Below are 13,709 nucleotides of genomic sequence, written 5' to 3' on the forward strand. Positions count from 1 at the left end.
ACAGGTTTTTGAAGGTGGGTTTGCGGTGAAGGGTGAATCGAGGGATTTGAGTGATTGTTTAAGGTGGCTCCGTTGTTGCTGTTGTGGTGGAGATGTTGTTGTAGGAAGTTTGACAGAAGTTTAAGGAGTGTAGTTGGTTGTGAAGGTTTTGGAGGAAGCTTATCTTGTGCAATGATTTTGACAGCGTTTTCTTGTGGCTTTTTCTCCCCCCAGTATTGCAGTGTTTTGTTCTGATTTTATAGATGGATAGAGATGAAATTTGGGGGGAAATTGGGATGGATTTTGAACACTTTTACTAAGATGCTTTTGTGCTTTCTGATGCAGGATGTGGCTTTGAATAGAAATGGTGAAAATTTTAGACATATGGGGCAGCAATGGTGCAGGTAGTGGGAGCAGAATTTTGGACTGTTGTATTTGGCATGGGATAGCAGAGATGGAGTAGGGTGCTTTGGACGGTTTTGTTTGTCATTAGCATAGTGTGTAAAAGATGCTGAAGAGGAGGAAAAGAACAACAATTTTTTTTGTTTTTTTCTCTTGTAGTGTAATGAGCCATTTGGACATAAAAATCAATAATAATTATAATGATAATAATAATATTGAAACTAAAAATGAAATAAAAAATTAATCTAAATTAAGTCTAAATTAAAAATAAGATAATATTAAAACTTAATCTAAACTATCTAAAGTTATTTTTTTTAAACTAAATTTAACTAAAAAATTAAACCATGTGAAAATGCGAATAAAATCTATTTTTTGCTGACTTTAGTAAAAGTCTAATTAGTTTCAAAATATGGAAAAATGCGACGTTTAAAATACATATGCGACATGACCAAGAATGAATGAAATTTGTAGGGCAAAAATTGGGGTGCGACAGATGCCCCTATTTAAGTTTCTTCTATCGAAGATGTGAAGAGACTTAAATACAAAGTACACAATTTTTGTCCTTCATATGCAAATGAAATGCAATGCATGGATTTTTTTTTTGTTGTTGTTTTGAATGCATAGCGCCACGGAGATAGACTAATGATGGAGAGGCTTCGAAACAAGGGATACAAACTCTGGGTAAAAAGATAGCATGAACGTCTAAGGGTGGCATTAGACGACATCGATAATCAGATGAATTCGAGAGTGGTATTGAATGAGGTGAAAACACTTCACTGAGGATTGTGACATCCAATTACTCGCTTTTGGATGACAACAAAATGAAATGACATTTGATGACTGGCTTTGGATGACAGCGAAAGGTTATGACATCCGATAACAGGCTTCAGATGAAAATGAAAGATTATGACATCCGATAACAGGCTTCAGATGAAAATGAAAGATTATGACATCCGATAACAGGCTTCAGATGAAAGAAAGATTATGACAGCTGATAACAGGCTTCAGATGGCAATGACATCCGATAACAGGCTTTGGATGACAATGAAGATTTATGACATCTGATAACAGGCTTCGGATGACAATGAAAGATTATGACATCCGATAACAGGCTTTGGACGACAATGAAGGGTTATGACATCCGATAACAGGCTTTGGATGGCAATGAAATGTTATGACATCCAATAACAGGCTTTGGATGGCAATGAAAGATTATGACATCCGATAATAGGCTTCAGATGAAAATGAAAGATTATGACATCCAATAACAGGCTTCAGATGAAAGAAAGATTATGACAGCTGATAACAGGCTTCAGATGGCAATGACATCCGATAACAGGCTTCGAATGACAATGAAAGATTATGACATCTGATAACAGGCCTCAGATGGCAACGAAAGGTTACGACATCCGATAACAGGCTTCGGATGACAATGAAGATTTATGACATCTGATAACAGGCTTCAGATGGCAATGAAAGATTATGACATCCAATAACAGGCTTTGGACGACAACGAAAGATTATGAATCCAATGACTAGCTTTGGGTGAAAGGACAAACAATGTTTTGGTAGATGCCAAGTAAGTTGGGCTTTGATCTCAAGGTAAAGATGTAAATGAGTATGAATTTTGTTTAGATGCATGATTTTTTTTGAATTTTCTATGCATGATATGTGAATGATGAATGTAATGCAGTTGATTATGACAACTGAGGTAGACTCTTTTGTGAAGGAAGATTGGAACTCTGATTCCTCAACACAAGAACATTGTCAACTCTGTTATGTCACACTGACGATCCTTTTGGGAAGGACTGCTAAACCGCTTGGGGATCGTTGAAGAAAACTGCCCCTAATTGACTGCTTGTTAACTAATCCTTGCTTCAGTTCTTGAAATGAATGTGGTAATACTTGCCCCTAGTATAACTTTTGAATAACAGGATCTTGAAGTAACTTGCCCCTGAAAGGATCACTGATCAAGTTTCTCGACTGTTTGAAATTCCTTGAAGATGAGTACTTACTTGCAAATAAAATGTTCATTCAAAAATGGTAATTTTAATGCAATGCTCAAAGCATATTTTGAAATCAAAGTCATTGTAGGAATGATGCTATTGATGTAAAGCAAATTAATCAAATGTCCAAACACAATGTTTTAGATATTCAAAGTGATAGATAAAGCAAAATGTATGGCAAAACCAACGAATTGCAAAAATCCTTAGGAGTCAGGTTAACGCAGCCTTGTTGTAGTATGCTTTCAAAATAAACCTTGCTTCAATTAGGTCTTTTGAAGGTTGTAACGTGGCTTGGTTCACGGTTTCAAAAACAAAGGATATAGGCTCAAAGTATATTTGTACCCACCCCATTCTTCGTGATGATCTCCAATCCTACGCTCAGTTAATTCAAATTATGCATCCAAGTTCCAAGAGGCTTTTGGAATTGCACCTATTATAATGATAATGGTTTAAAGACCAAGGGAATCTTTGAGATGGCAGTCACCTCTTCCTTTTGATAGTCACAACATTTTATTGATGTTCCAGGAATTTATTGACTTCTCTTTTTTTTTTTGATATCCCTAATTTTTGCCTGAACTGTCTTTATTTGAAATTACAGTCAGCGGGATGCCCCAATTTTGCCTAAGTTTCCTTCGTAGGTTTTGACTTAGCGGGCTTTTTCTTTTGAAGTTTTTTTTTATGTTGGAAAAATAGTGATTGCCTTGATAATGATTAACAATAACCATCTTGGTCCCTTTTGATTGAAACCCTTATTGAAAGGTGTACTTAATGATTTTATTGAATTTGAATGCACAGGTAAATTAACTGAGACCTACCCTGCCCCAGGTTAAAATTGCGGGTTTTTTCGTTTAAAAAAGAAACTCCAACTTCGAAGGCTCAAAGGGGTTGACTAGGGATTAACTTCCTTATTTCTCCAGTGTTTGGGAATTGAAACAATGCCTGTACATCATCAGCCATGTTTTATTCAAAAGCATACAATTCAACAACTTGGGTATTTTGTTTTCATCATCATCCCTCCAATTTTTGCACAAGAGATATATTTTTGTTTTTTTTTTAAAAGATAAAGCATAAAGAAACACACAATGGATGTAAATGGATTGATTCAAATATGCAATGCTCATCTCATTAAAATTAACATTTTGAAACAAACCACATTCAATGCAGCACACAGTACCAACAAGGGAATTGCAAACAGTAAGGAAACATGGCCTAGTGAAATAATCAGTGACGAGGATGATCCATCATGACTGATATATTGGCTCTTCAATGGGATAAATTCCACTCTTAGCAAATCTTGGCCTCGTTGAGGTTCTTCCATAGTCTTCAAATTCATGCCTCCAGTTCAATGTGTTGAGGAATCAACATGACGGTAGACAAACCACTTGAGGGTGAAGACAGATGAAATGAGTCTTTCATTGACAACTTGAATGCATGAATGCATATGCATGAGATTTTTTTTATTTGCAGGAATGATGCAATGTCATATGATATGGAATGCAACACGATGTTATACTATGACTGAATTAAAATGATAAATGTAAATGGATAACAGAACCTACTGAGGAAAGCTTCTTATAATAAGACAGTTCTATGTTCTTTTACCCAAGAACCCCATCACAAGGTTAGCTCTAAGGTTTTTGATAGTAGAGATGTCTACATCACCATAGATGGAACGGGTTCTAAAGGTCCTTGGAGTTAGCGACGAAATCAGATTTCTGCCATGCGATGGGCGAACCATCTTATGACAAATTTCATGACTAAGTCTCCTCCAAGTGGGGTTTTCGTATTAGCCATTCAATGTGTTCACCTTGGGGACTAGCACTACACAACCACCTCCTAACTTATGTTTTTCTCTTTTTTTTCAAAGCTCGGGTTGAGAGCTTCACTCAAATATCATTCCCATACCCACAATTGAGTATATACAGAAATAAATAAAAGCGGTAAAACAGGAGTAAAGAAACATAAATAATAAAAAAATAAATATAAAGAACATAAGCATAAAAAACACAAGAATAAACAAAAGCAAACACTCAAATACAAAACAAACCAAACTAGGGTTGACTCTCTTAGATAGTCCCCAGCAGAGTCGCCACTTTCTGTAGCGGTAAAAATGTGACTCGAGCGTTTTCGCGCGCTCGAAGTACAACAGAGTCGCCACCGAACTTTATTTATTCCAAGAAGGAAAGGGAAAATATCGATAAAACCCACAGATAAAAAGGAAACGGATAAGATGGTCATTCGTAACCAAATTAGGGTTCGGGAGTCGGTTAAGCAAGGGGAAGGTATTAGCACCCCTCACCTCCATCGTACTCGATGGGACCCATTTAGTCAGTTTTGTGTTTGAGTGTCAGTGTAATGTTTGCGTTCTTTAGCTTATTAATCGAGAAAAGATGAAAGAAAAGTTTTTTAGGGTTTTATTATTATGAGAAAAAAAGAAAAGATTTTTTATTATTATGCTCGCCAAGACGTTTGTATCTTGTGCCTACGTATTCCCTAGTGCAATGGGAAAGTCAGAGCAATCGTAGTTCGGGCTAAGAACCACGAAAGGTTTGTTGGTTGATTTTAGCGAGAGATACTCGATCGCTTTCAAATGGAAATACTATGCGCACATGGATATGATATCACTATAAGAATGGATAACTAAATCAAGATAATACATGATTTTGGCCATCATCGCATTCGAGTGGAAGATATTCGATCTTCACATGTGGAAGTATGTTCGTATTGAAAATTGAACAAGTGTCTCGTTTATGAGAAGAGTTTTAAAAGCCATAAGGCAAAAAGGTTTGAATGTAATTGAAGTTGTGTTTTAAAGGGACATTTAGCAAAGGATTGAGCATAGGTGTGCACCTAGCGCGTCTTTACCCAAGGTATTGAACAGGAGCTAGCCCCATTGTCACTTGTTGTCCTTATTCAAAAGATCAAGGTATTCAAGAGGTGTGCACTTCTTGTCACATGATCTTTTGGTTTTGATTAAAGAGTTTTGGTTCGAGAGATCAAGGTATTCAAGAGGTGTGCACTTCTTGTCACAAGATCTTTCGGTTTGATTATGGTATTTTGATTCGAGAGATCAAGGTATTCAAGAGGTGTGCACTTCTTGTCACAAGATCTTTCGGTTTGATTAATGTGTTTTTGATTCAAAGGATCAAGGTATTCAAGAGGTGTTCACTTCTTGTCACAGGATCACTTTGATTTGATTAATATGTTTTGATTCAAAGGATCAAGGTATTCAAGAGGTGTTCACTTCTTGTCACTTGATCGCTTTGATTTTATTAAGGTGTTTTAAAAAAAGAAGTTGATTTAATGTTTTGATCCAAAAGAATCGAGGTATTCAAGAGGTGTACACTTCTTGTCACACGATCTTTTAGTATGGTTAAAGAGATCTTTGTAAAGAAGAAAACTCGACGTTGGATCGAGCAATTATTATTTTGAATGAAAATTACTTTTTTGAATTTTATTCGAAGTAAAAAGGCTTGTTTTTTATGTTTTGATATTAAAATAAAGTTAAATAAAAATAAAATATTTTTATTGGTACTTTTGAAAATAAAACCCAATTAAGCATATTTATACACATAAAAATCAGCACAAATATAGAAGATGGTGCAAATAAAAAGAAAAAGACAGCAGCCCACATGAGATAGGCCCAAATCAAAACAAACATGCTGTCCAGGGGGAGGTAATTCGCTGAAACAGGGTGTGGTAAGCAATGAAATTGGATTTGAGCTACACACAAATGATATAAGATCGGCCCAAGATGCATTAACAAAATAAAAAAAACCTAATAGACAAAATAGAGGGTGCCGCTTCCCTCTTTCAAATCTCAGCCATTTCCTCACTCTCAAACAAAGAACAAAAACCAAATCTCCACCGCCATTGATTCTCTCTCTCGCAAACGTGACTCAACTCATTTTGTGAAACAACAACAAAAATAAACTCACATCTATCATTCAGAACAAAACCCTATATACACTTAACAAGTCAAATAGCGGCATACAACTAGAGACAAAGGAAAAGTACGATTACCGCAATTTGAGTGAGGTCGAAGGGAGTTGTTGTTATTGAACGTGATGTCGCCCCTCTGCGAGTGTCGCATCTGGTGTAAGTTGTTCGAATCGGAAATAGGAGTTGTTGATGCCTCGGAGATTGTTCTCGGGGTGGTTCTTGCAGGTTGTGATTGAGTCGCTGAGTTACTGTGTGATTTGAGGGGTCACTGTGTTTGGAGGACTTTGAGGTTTGTCATATGTTTTTTTGAATTGGATGACTCTGTTTTGAGGGTGAATGAGTATATGGCTCTTGGAGTTTTGGGTGTTATGCTGGTGAAAGGCGTGAAGTTGTTTACAGGATGATGAAGGTTTAAGTGAAAGGTGGGTTTGCGGTGAGTTGATGAAGGTAAGTTGGTGTGAAGTTTTGAAGGTTAACAGGTTTTTGAAGGTGGGTTTGCGGTGAAGGGTGAATCGAGGGATTTGAGTGATTGTTTAAGGTGGCTCCGTTGTTGCTGTTGTGGTGGAGATGTTGTTGTAGGAAGTTTGACAGAAGTTTAAGGAGTGTAGTTGGTTGTGAAGGTTTTGGAGGAAGCTTATCTTGTGCAATGATTTTGACAACGTTTTCTTGTGGCTTTTTCTCCCCCCAGTATTGCAGTGTTTTGTTCTGATTTTATAGATGGATAGAGATGAAATTTGGGGGGAAATTGGGATGGATTTTGAACACTTTCACTAAGATGCTTTTGTGCTTTCTGATGCAGGATTTGGCTTTGAATATAAATGGTGAAAATTTTAGACATATGGGGCAGCAATGGTGCAGGTAGTGGGAGCAGAATTTTGGACTGTTGTATTTGGCATGGGATAGCAGAGATGGAGTAGGGTGCTTTGGACGGTTTTGTTTGTCATTGGCATAGTGTGTAAAAGATGCTGAAGAGGAGGAAAACAACAACAATTTTTTTTGTTTTTTTCTCTTGTAGTGTAATGAGCCATTTGGACATAAAAATCAATAATAATTATAATGATAATAATAATATTGAAACTAAAAATGAAATAAAAAATTAATCTAAATTAAGTCTAAATTAAAAATAAGATAATATTAAAACTTAATCTAAACTATCTAAAGTTATTTTTTTTAAACTAAATTTAACTAAAAAATTAAACCATGTGAAAATGCGAATAAAATCTATTTTTTGCTGACTTTAGTAAAAGTCTAATTAGTTTCAAAATATGGAAAAATGCGACGTTTAAAATACATATGCGACATGACCAAGAATGAATGAAATTTGTAGGGCAAAAATTGGGGTGCGACACCTATGTCCATCTTCACCTCTTCTGTTTTCAAAAAAACCATTAACTGTTTATCATATATATTCAACTGTTATCCGTCAATTACTGGTAAGGCTTTGTACATACTTCTTCAAAGGCCTCCACTCCATCCAGGTTAGGCTTTACAAGCTTTCAATTTACAGTCTTTATTTAAATTACTGTCAAATATAAACTGTGCATATATATTAGTTTAGAACTACGTTTGAGTATAAACCCTAGGACAGTTAAACTATATATATATTATAGGAATATGACCTAGGATTGAGAATGTCTTCCCGGTGAAGGCTCTTTCCTAATTAGAGATCTGTAGTTCAAACCCCCAAGATGAATTATTCCCGGTGAAACATCTTGGCAAAAACCTTAGAATCCAAAAAAATAGGACACATCCACCCAAAGAGGAATTATTCCCGGTGAAACCTCTTACCCATTTGCTTAGAGCCAAAATAAGTTCAAAACCACACAACTTTCTCTTGTGCTATAACAAGGACCCTCGATTAGCCTCCTCTTGGGCTTTGTACAAGGACCCACAGGCTTCTTAAAAGCATTTCCAGCTTCCTCTTGAGCTTGTATACAAGGACCCATCAGGTTTCTTATAAACATAGGAACAGGTCTTTAGTCACCTTTTAACATACCCTGGTGAGTTTCTTCCATTCTTTAAACCAGACTTTAAACAAGCTAAGTTTGTCTCAATTTCACATTGAGCACACCTTTTGGAATGAGAGACATGGACAGTCTCTGTCGCCCTTATCTTCATCAATTTTCCTTAGCAGAGTCTAGGATCCATGTTTGCTTATCCTCAGCAAGTGTCAGCCTTCATCTTGGGCTTTAAACAAGAAGTCTCATTAGATAATCTTTCTGCCATCATCTTAATAAAAACCCCTGGAAAGGGTTAGCCTCCAAATCATTCTTTCATCTTAACAAAAACCCCTGGAAAGGGTTAGCCTCCAAATCATTCTTTCATTTTAACAAAAATCCCTGGAAAGGGTTAGCCTCCAATCATTCTTCCATTTTAACAAAAACCCCTGGAAAGGGTTAGCCTCCAAAATCACTTCTTCAAAAACCAAAGATTCATTTCTCTTAGGAGATAATTTCCCCAAAAGAGCAAAAACCCCTGGAAAGGGTTAGCCTCCAAAGTCAATTAATAAAAACCTGTTTAAAAGAATAAAAACCCCTGGAAAGGGTTAGCCTCCACACATTCTTTCATCTTAATAAAAACCCCTGGAAAGGGTTAGCTTCCAAAAATCATTCTTTTCAAAAGATAAACTCACCAGCTGAGTCAAAATCCCTGGAAAGGGTTAGCTTCCAAAAAAATCAGTCTTTTAATAAATAAATCCTTCAGTAGAGTCAAAACCAACAAAAATAGTTAGCCTCAACCTTGGGCTTCATACAAGGCACCAAAACAATAAAACTCCCCTGTTAATAGTCAGCCTCAACCTTAGGCATTGTACAAGGCAGATAATAGAGTCTCCCCCAGTGAGTCCTTCATTGTTCAGTAGCCATAACCTTGGGCTTTGTACAAGGCAGATAAACCATATGTCGTGTGTCAAAGATTCCTAACATCTAGGATCTTTTCCCATAGAGTCATCCATACTCATTTTATTTAAGAGTCCGCCACAACCTTGGGCTTCATACAAGGCAGAAAATAATATTTCCCCTAGTTAGAGTCAGCCTCAATTCTGGGCTTTGTACAGAACACCAAATAAAACCCATCAAAATAGATTTTCCCTAACTAGAGTCAGCCTCAATTCTGGGCTTTGTACAGAACACAAATTCCCTGTAATTAATCCCCAGTGGAGTTTTCTCCCAGAGTCATAATAATAATCAATCAATCAAAAAGCCTCAAGCTTGGGCCTCATACAAGCCAGTTAAAAATCAAACCTTTTATACAGTAGATAGACATAGCTTATCTCTATAGAGAGATCTTTCTTCTATCTCACCACATTCAAACAAACAAACATTACATCATTTCGTCATTTTAATCAAGTCTCCCATTTAGGATTTTGAAAGGCATGAGCTGGCAGTAAAACCCAGACATGTGGTAACTTTCCCTAATTTGGATGAGCATCTTTCTTTCATTTAAGAGGCATTTGACTGGCATACTTGCACATACACAAGTAAGGTCCCCCTCTTGAATGAAATGAATTCAGTTATTCTGTCACTCTTTTAATGTTTGTGGTGGAATAGTAGAAATACCTCTCTGTAAAGATAAATTCATGTCTCTTTATTGTAAACAGAGATTTAGTTCAAGCTTCAACCTTGAGCTTCAAGCAAGGCACCCAAAAATAATTAATAATTAATTAGTTCCCCGAACTACATTAAGCTCTGACTTCCACTAGGTTCACAAGGAATCTCAGCGAGCTAATAAAATACCAAAAATAGTCAGTCTGTCTGTCTGTCTTTCTTTTATTCCATTCAATTCCTTCTCCTAATACAAAGGAGAAACTTTCCCAATAATCATTAGCAGCACAAACACATTTAGACACAGAGAAGGTTCCTGTAGAGTACTACAGATATGTAGGGTGTTTAAACACTTCCCTATGTATAACCGACCCCCCGGACTCCAGAATTTCTAGTCTAGGTGAAATCCCCACACTTAGCAAACTCCTAGGGTTTAGTTGAGATCTTTTTTTCCCTTTCCTACTTGTAGGACAATAAGAAAGTTCGTGTGATATCGTAGGAAGAACTGAAATAAAATTCATCCCACCACGGGCGCATTCTCCTTCCAAATTTCGCGTGAAGGGTCTAGCGTGCCGTCCTCCCAAGTGAAACGAGGAGGTAAAAAAAACGACAACCACAAAAAAATGGCGACTCTGCTGGGGATATAAGTGTTAAAAACCTTGGTTTTTCATCCAAACCAATGGTTGACCTGTTGCTGGTCCAGCCCCAATGAGGAATTAGGGATGCCAAATTCCCCCTCAAACAAGAGAGGTCCTGCCTAACCTTTGTTTCATATCATGTGTTTGTTGCATTTATATTTGTTTATTTTGTTTATTCTGTATTGGGAAAGGGCTTGATTCCCCCTTGTGGTGAGAAATCCTATACCCGGATTTGAGTGCAACATAAGATAGGATGGAGGATGTCTTCCCGGTGAAGACCCTCTAATCTTGGTTTCCAAGTCTACTCTTGGGATTTTCCTGGCTGGTTGTGATTAACTGCGCCACTGCATTCCGAGACTGATTTGTACCAGGAGGACCTAGAAACACATTAACCCCACTTAAAGCCTTTTTTAGGACGTAGAGCGGTGATTACGAAAGTAATTGTCACGCAGATACTACACTCAGAGAAAACTCTCTTATAGATACCAATCAACGTATCTTTAAGGTTGAGCGAAAACTCTGAGACCCCTAGAACCCGTTCTACAGGTACAAAAATCCTTATCCTTAGTTTACCATTGGGGCGAGGTTTGCGTTTTGACTTCATGACCACTATACCCTTCAACGCCATGTTTGTTTAAAACTCTTGTGTGTGCATTCATGCATTCATGCATCATTCATTAATAACAACTAAAAACAAAAGAGTCTTTTTCGAGTCGTTTTTCAAGGAAACTAAATAACGAACGTTTTAAACTTCAGAGAAAGAGAGAAACGGAGAAAGGACTTAAGGATCTATACCATGGATTACGGAAGAAAGAGAGCTAGGAAATACACCTTCAAGATTCCCCATGTCGAGGAACTGGGAAAGCTCGGAAAACTGGTGGTCAACCCCTAGGATTTCAAGGAGAAGTATGGAAAACTTCTGCCTTTGCTCAATACCAACATTGTGGATGGGATCCTTCCCACCTTGGTACAGTTTTACGATCCAACGTATCACTGCTTCACCTTTCCAGATTATCAGCTCATGCCTACGTTGGAGGAGTACTCTCGTCTGATTGGAATACCCGTGTACGCGCAAGATCTATACTCCGGTTTGGAAAAGAATCCTGACGACATTATCATCGCTGCAACTACTCCTTTGAACGTAGTCGATATCAGAACTCATATGGTGAGTAGAGGAGGAATTCAAGGATTGCCCTCCAAATTCCTGTTTGATCAAGCTCGGTACTTCGTCAGCATCCAAGATACGAGCGCTTTTGAGGAAATCTTGGCTTTGCTTATCTACGGATTGTTTTTGTTCCCTAACATTAACGATTTCGTCGACATCAACGCAATTAAGATCTTTTTAATTGGAAATCCAGTTCCAACCTTGCTTGCGGATGCTTATCACTCTGTGCATTCAAGAAACCTACAGCGAGGAGGATTAATCACATGCTGCGTACCGTTGTTATACGAATGGTTCGTTTCGCACCTGCCAAAGTCTAGCACTTTCTGGAACATGAGGGATGGCCTTTACTGGTCACAGAAAATCACGTCCCTCACTTATACGGACATTGAATGGTGTAGTCCTGACAACGACGAAACCAATATCATCTTCAGTTGCGGAAGTTTTCCCAACATACCCCTTATTGGAACTAAGGGAGGAATCAGTTACAATCCAACTTTAGCCCGTCGTCAATACGGCTATCCCATGAAAAATATTCCAAGTAACATCCAATTGGAGGGTCTGTTCTTCAAGAACATCGACGATCATGGCAACATGCTGAAGAAGGAAATTGTCCAAGCCTGGCGTCTTGTACACAGCAAAGGGAGAAGATTGTTAGGAAAACATCTTTGCATCTCCCTGGATCCTTACCTTCAATGGGTACGCGTCAGAGCATTCAAGCTCAGGATGCCATATCAACATCAAGAACCTATTCCCCTAAGGGAACCAATTTACCTTTTCTCCAGCGATGTTGAAAAACTGCAAGCGGCATTAAACAAGGTATGCCAAGAAAGGAATGCTTGGAGGAACAAGTATCGAATCGTCAACACGGAAAATGTTGAGATTCAAAACATCCTAAGAAGGGAGGATGAGTTACTTGAAGTGCTCGATCGACAAGTGTCACAAACGTCACTTTCTCATCATATCCCTCCTGCTTCCTGGATCATCGATCAGCTCACCTCAGAAAACGCTCAGCTCAAGAAACAAAAGAAGATGTTAGAACATGAAGTCGGCTCTTCGTCAAAGTTTTAGAGTCCTTTCTCTCAGTTTCTCTGTATTTCCCTTTTCAAAGTGTGTAAAAACGGCGTTTTCGCTTAATTAATAAAAGTTTGATGTTTCATAACGTAATTATGGTGTTTCCTTGAAAAATATTAACTTAATTGCATATCATACACCGCTTTAGTCGTACGCACTGACACGAGAATTGTCGCGGATCTAATAGTCACTTTCCTTTCTCCAGAAAGAGAGGATGAGAAGGAGGTGAACCAAGACTTTCAAGCTGTCTCATCCATACAACACTCGTTCAAGTCGCAAGAAAAGAATGGAAGACTTTGAGCAAGAGAATGGAGAACTCAGAGAAGAGGTTAATACTCTCAAAAATGCTATTGAAAGGCTCAATAGCATGGTAGAAGCCCTGGTAGTTGCACAGAATCGACCAACGCCAGAAGAACCACAAAGGACCGTGGTTTCCAAGATTGTTTCTACTCCTATTCCTCAGTATGCCATGCCACCCGATCGACCTTGGGGCATGCCGTATAACTTTATTCCAGAAGGGTACATACCCCCAGTTTCTGAAGCTCCAAAAGTCACCATGGATATGCGTCCACCGGAGGGTTACAAACCTCTGGAAATTGAAGTTCCAAGAGCAACGGCAATAGGTTTCGCACAACAGAATGCTGAGATTCCAAGATCTGCTGTCATGGATTCTCCACGACCGATTATGCATACTTTTCCTCCACCGGGCGGACAAGTATATCATCACGCTCCAAGTGAGGATGCTGGCGTGTATGAAAGATTGGACGAGTTCCAGGAACAGTTTCTGCAAATGCAGAAGGAACTCAAGACTCTCCGAGGGCAAGATCTATTTGGAAAGAATGCTGCAGACCTCTGTCTGGTTCCAAATGTTAAGATTCCTCACAAATTCAAAGTACCAGATTTCGAGAAGTGCAAAGGGAATTCATGCCCACAAAGTCACCTCGTAATGTACGCTCGAAGAATG

The sequence above is a fragment of the Vicia villosa genome, linkage group LG5, assembly GCF_029867415.1.
Source record: "Vicia villosa cultivar HV-30 ecotype Madison, WI linkage group LG5, Vvil1.0, whole genome shotgun sequence".
Lineage (NCBI taxonomy): Eukaryota > Viridiplantae > Streptophyta > Magnoliopsida > Fabales > Fabaceae > Vicia > Vicia villosa.